We start from the raw sequence: 6,252 nt of genomic DNA on the forward strand, positions 1-6,252 counted from the left end.
CTTGATGTTGCTCATCTTGGACTGGACTGGATAACCGCTGCAAATGGGATCCTCAGCTGACATGTATTGACTAGTTTTTCATGGGCAGAGATGTAAAGTAGACCAGGCCAGAGCTGCATATGCTTCCAGGCATAGGAAGCACAGAGCTTCATGGTCATGAAGACCCACTGTTCAGATATCCTCTTAAGATATGAGACTACCCATGAGCTCAGTAAGCTGAGAGTCTCTAGCACAGTGCCTTCTGGGTCATAACGACTCAGGGCATGGTGATGTGTTTTTTGACACAAACAAGAGTCTCCTGGGAAAAGGAAACCAGATGAAGAATTTTCTAGATCAGACTAGCCTGTGAACATGTCTGTAGGGGCATTTTCTTGATTAATAGTTGATGTGGAAAATGCCAGTCCACTCTGGGTGGTGCCACCCCTGGGAAAATGTTCCTGGGGTGTATAAAAAAGCAGACTGAGCAAGCCTAGGGAAGCAAGCTAGTCAGGTGCACTTCCTTATGGGCTCTGCTTCAGTTCCTGCCTCTGGCTATCTGCCTTGAGTTCCTGCCTTGACCGACTTCACGATGAATTCTGTATGCTGTAAGATGAATTCAACGCTTTTCTCCTTAGGTTGTGTTTGTTCACAGTGTTTACAGCACAAGACAGAGGCAAAGTAGGGCACATGGCCATTCTGTTTCGTTAGGCAGCCATAGCCACTGAGCCCTGTGAGTACAACAGAGCATGACCCTCGCAGCCCAGCTCGGTAATCTCTCTCGGGGATCTTGGCGGCAGAGTTAATAGGCAGTATAAGACTTCTGGAGCCCGGCTGCCTCCTGCAGCTTTTCCTACACATCACTCTTCCTTTTTTTTCTTTTTTTTTCTATTTTCAAGTTTCAGAACTGTATCACAATCTGAAGATTATTTTCCCCTGTCCTTTTCTTTTCAGGAAACCTCTAGTGAGTCTTTTCCTTGCCTGTCTTCCTGGAACCTTCCCAGAGGGACCCAGCAGCTCCAGTGCCTTTCACCGTTGTGACACACAAGATACTATTTCAAAATACATAATATTTCAATACTTACACTCCTCATTGATTGCCTGTTTGCACTAATTTTTATTTCAGAATACTTTTCAGCATAAATCGGAACTGTTCTTGAAAGCTTATATAAACCATTTGCAAACAAACTTGAGTGATTCACTAGCAGGGGTGTAGAACAGTAGTTCTATAAAGCAGATAATTGATAATTATGATGTTGGTTATTACATAAATTCCAACCAGTAAGCTGTACCTCTAACCTATTATGTATACACACACTACAGACAGATGTATCAATTGGCTAAATTATCCTGTGATTACAGAGAATGTCATGGAAACTTCACATGTAACTTCAAAGTAGTTTGTACACGAAGCTTTGGATATGTGTCTGGCATAATAAGTAGTTATTGAGTAAACACTTGATGAATAAATACATGAATAAAATAGTTGACATGTAACAAATTGACCAAATGGCATTTCTTAGTGTTGACAGTCAGAGTTAGAAATTATTTTACTCAAATTATATAAAATTAATAGAATTAGATAATTTTGAGTAATTATGAAAAAGCTTGGACATTTTCAGTAATGCAGTAATTTTTTCAGGTATATTTATTTTTAAAGCTTTCTTCTGCCATAATTTCATACATGTTTGCAATGTGTGTTGATTAGCTTCATGCCTCATTGCTCTCTGATTGTCCTCCACTCCTGGACCTTTTCTCCGTGAAGTCCCCTCAGTATGCTAACTCAGGAAAGCTAATGCTGCTAGTTGTTTGTTGCATATGGCCTTTTAATATTGAGTTACAGTCTTTATATTTGTAGTTTCTTTGGGCCTTTTTTTCACGAAGGTGTGTTGGATTTTGCCAAAAGCATTTTTTTACATTTCTTGAGGTTATCATGTGATTTCTGTCCTTCAATCCACTTATGTGATGCATTATATTTGCTGACTTAAGAGTGTTGAACCATCTCTGCATCTCCATAATAAAGTGAGGTTGATCATGTTGAATGGGTTTTTTTTTTTGATGTGTTCTTTTCTTGTGTGTGCACGTGTGTATGTGTATGTTTATGTTCAGGTTATGTGTTTATAAGTGTGTGCGTGCGTGTGTGTATGTATGTGTATGTGTGTGTGTGTGTGTGTGTGTATGTGTGTGTGTGTGTATGTGTGTGTGTGTATGTGTGTGTATGTGTGTGTGTGTGTGTGTGTGTTACATGTGTAAGAAAGCATATGGTGGCTAGAGGACAAACTTGCATATTGTTCCTCGGATGCTATCCACCTCAGTCTTGAGAAAGCATCTCTCATTGGCCTAGAACCCATCAGGTAGGCTAAGCTGACTGGTTAGTGAGATCCAAGGATCTTTATAGAGAGTATGGGGAGAGACTTCCGGAAAGGGGTCAGGAACCTAGTGCAATGGAAACTCCCAGGAAGCTGAGGGTGACCCCAGCTAAGACTTCTAGCAATGGGCTGCAACGAGGGAAGAAGGTGCGGCCACCGCGGTGGGGACTGAGGCACAGAAGGACCCGGTGTGGACCTCGGAGATGCTGGGCGTGGTGGCTGGGATGACCAACAGCAACATGGCCAACGCCTTGGCCAGCGCCACATGTGAGCGCTTCAAGGGAGGCTTCGCCCCCGCTGAGAAGATCGTGAACAGCAATGGTGAGCTGTATCATGAACAGTGCTTTGTGTGTGCTCAGTGCTTCTAGCAGTTTCCAGAAGGGCTCTTCTATGAGTTTGAAGGAAGGAAGTGCTGTGAGCATGGTTTCCAGATGCTCTTTGCTCCTTGCCACCACCAGTGTGGTCAATTCATCATTGGCCGAGTTATTAAAACCATGAACAACAGCTGGCATCCTGAGTGCTTCCGATGTGACCTCTGCCAGGAAGTGCTTGCAGACATAGGGTTTGTTAAGAATACTGGCAGACACCTATGTCGCCCATGTCATAATTGTGAGAAGGCCAGAGGCTTTGGAAAATACATCTGCCAGAAATGCCATGCCATCATTGATGAACAGCCTCTGATCTTCAAGAATGACCCTTACCACCCAGACCACTTCAACTGTGCCAACTGAGGGAAGGAGCTAACTGCTGATGCCCAGGATCTGCCATGTCATGATAAGATGGGGGTCCCTATCTGTGGTGCCTGTCGGAGGCCCATTGAAGGGCGAGTAGTGAATGCCATGGAAACAGTGGCATGTGGAGCATTTTGCTTGTGCCAATGTAAAAAGCCGTTTCTTGGACATCGCCATTATGAGAGGAAGGGCTTGGCCTACTGTGAAACTCACCATAATCTGCTGTTTGGTGATGTCTGTTCCCACCTCAACCTTGTCATAGAAGATGATGTGGTCTCTGCCCTCAACAAGGCCTGGTGTGTGAGCTGCTCTGCCTGTCCCACCTGCAACACCAAATTAATGCCCAAGAATAAGTTTGTGGAGTTTGACATGAAGCCAGTCTGTAAGAAGTGCTATGAGAAATTTCTGCTGGAGCTGAAGAAAAGACTTAAGAAATTAGCTGAGACCTTAGGAAGGAAATAACTTCTGGTTTGGGGTTTGGTGGTTTTATTATTATTTTTCTTTTGTTTTTTGTTTTTCTTTCTTCTAACCAGTACTACTTAACTTGATCCACCTTGTCTAAAGCTATATCAAAGCATTAGAGAGAATGGTTTTCTTCATTTAAAAAGAAAAAAAAAGTTTATTTCTATGTAAAACACAGATGAAATCAGGACTTTCATTTCTTTAGCCATAGTAACCTGTGGACATTAAAAGTTGTATAGCCAACTAAAAAAAGTATGTTAAAGGGTAGTTTTAATTAAGCCTTGCCCTCCAAAAAAAATTTAAATTTTCAAAATTAAAACAACCCTGCTCTGCGGACCAACAAAAGCACTTGCTGCCAAACCTGGTGCATTAGGTTGAATCCTGGGTCTGTGTGGAAAGAGAACTCACTCCCACAAGTTGTCTCTGCCCTCAACAGATCACAGTTAATAAACACAAGAAACAAACACTGTTTTAAAGACTTCAAAGGCTTTTACATGACTCAAATTTTAGAAGACTCTAAACTTTGCTTTCCTTTATATCATAAGAAAGTAATTTCATATACTGGGGATCCAAGTCAGTTACCAAAACTGCTCCCATGCAGTCTCAGTGAGTTTGTCCAATTAACACTGAGAAAGGAAGATGCATATTACTAAGAAGCAAAAGCTTGTCAGAAACCTGATTGTTTGCTACATCATTATACTTAGTTTTGTTTTGTTCTTATGAAATTCTTCCTTTATACAATTACTTAGCATACTTGTTGTAGCCATTAGTATATCTTACATTTTTGAGAAAAACAAAATCAAATACCAATTATCTGGAAAATAATACCTTCTGATATTGAGGGAATGAAATATTTTAAAATATATTACACAATTATGCTTCTCAGCTTAACATAAAACATATGGTATTCAAATAGGACATGAGATGGATTGTTAGGCAGCTTGGAATGTATACCTTTTAAAAAGAGAGTGTGAGCCAAGTATGGCAGCACTAAATTTCAATCCCAGCACTCTGGAGGCAGAGGCAGACAGTTTGAGTCCTAAACCAGCCAGGGCTGCATATTGAAACCTTGTTTTTCAGCTGGGCGGTGGTGGTGCATGCTTTTAATCCCAGCACTCGGGAGGCAAAGGCAGGTGGATCATTGTGAGTGTGAGGCCAGCCTGGTCTACAAAGTTAGTCCAGGACAGCCAAGGCTACACAGAGAGACCTTGTCCTCAACCCCACCCCCCCAAGTAAAAAGAAAAGAAAGAAAGAAACCTTGTTTCAGGGGGGAAAATGGCTATGTATGTCATATTACCTTTAAGCTAATATCTGTTTCATACATAATCTAACATTGCCTTAGAAAATTGCATCCTATAATAAAAAATTCTAAATGTTTTATATAATGCCAAATAAAAACAAACACTTTGAGATTTATAAATTTAGAATCATTCACCACTTATATAAACATTAAAATTTCTTTTCTCAGGAAGTCAATGGGAGTTAATTCTTGTCCTCTTATTAGAACAATGCTGATATATGTTTTAGTTGTTTTTTTCACTTCAAATGTCATAACTTGGTTTTATTTGCTATAAAATATTAAAAAGGTATAATCAATACTTTTAGATAAAATAGGGCAATAAGAATATTAACTTTAGGTAAAAAAAAAAAACCAATGAGTTCTACTTTATAAAAAATTTTATCCTGGAGCTGGATGTGGTGGCGTACACCTTTAATCTCAGCATTTGGGAGGCAGAGGCAGGTGGATATCTGTGAGTTTGAGGCCAGTCTGGTCTACAAAATGAGTCACAGACAGCCAGGGCTACACAGAGAAAACCTGTCTCAGGGGAAATTTTTTTTTTTATCCTGCAATGTGTGGACCATTCTTTTTTTATAAACTCAGTATGCAAAAGTATGAGCATTTTAAAAATGTTTCTGCTGCTAACATGTTACCTTTTTTTTTCTAAGTTGCCAAGAGAAATATCACAAACATTTTTGCATGTGATGACTCACATTGTAGTCTCAGTACTTGGGAGGCTGAGACAGGAAGATTGCCATGCGGTGAATTCTAAGGTTACAATGTGAGATGCTATCCCTACAAACAAAACCACTAGTGGGTTGTATGTTGCCATAAAGAATATCGCAGGAGCCTAGGGAAACGCTCAGTCAGTAAAGTACTTGTCACTCCAGCCTTAGGACCTGAGTTTGAACCAGAAGGCGAGCAGATCCCTGGATTCAATGGGTAGCCAACCCAGCCTAACTGGTGAGCCCTCATATCCAAGGGGGAAACCCTGTTTCAAAAGCAGCAAGGTGGATGGCCCCTGAGGAATAAGCGCAAGATTGACACCTAGCCTCCACATGCACATATGCATATACACACATTTAGAAATATATCCACATACACAAAAAAGGATATCTGAGGATGCCATTACTCTACCATCAAATGTTTGTAATCATGAATTTTTTAAAATACTTGGCTATGCACATTATGGAATATGTTTCTGTTTTCAGATAACTAACTTGTAACTAATCATTTAATATCTTAATATTCTTTTGGAATTATAAGAATTATAAGTGATTAATACATGCTTTGTGTTTGTTTAGCAGTTTAAATTTGTATTTGCTTTTGACAATAATAACCAAATTTTTTTTCAGTGTGGCTTTGTCAGCTAAATATCTTAAAAGTATTTATAAAAGTATTATACATGCATTTAGGCAAATAGAATTTGCCTAAA

General features: G+C 39.9%; 1 pseudogene across 1 annotated transcript; it reads left to right on the plus strand.

Moving 5' to 3' along the window:
- The first annotated feature begins 2,525 nt into the window (after positions 1–2,525).
- LOC311597628 (LIM and senescent cell antigen-like-containing domain protein 1) lies at positions 2,526–4,607 on the plus strand (annotated as a pseudogene). Its single transcript has one exon. The product of its transcript is annotated as an LIM and senescent cell antigen-like-containing domain protein 1 (transcript).
- Positions 4,608–6,252: the final 1,645 nt, after the last annotated feature.

The sequence above is a fragment of the Acomys minous genome (genome assembly GCF_964271855.1).
Source record: "Acomys minous genome assembly, chromosome: 5".
Taxonomy (NCBI): domain Eukaryota; kingdom Metazoa; phylum Chordata; class Mammalia; order Rodentia; family Muridae; genus Acomys; species Acomys minous.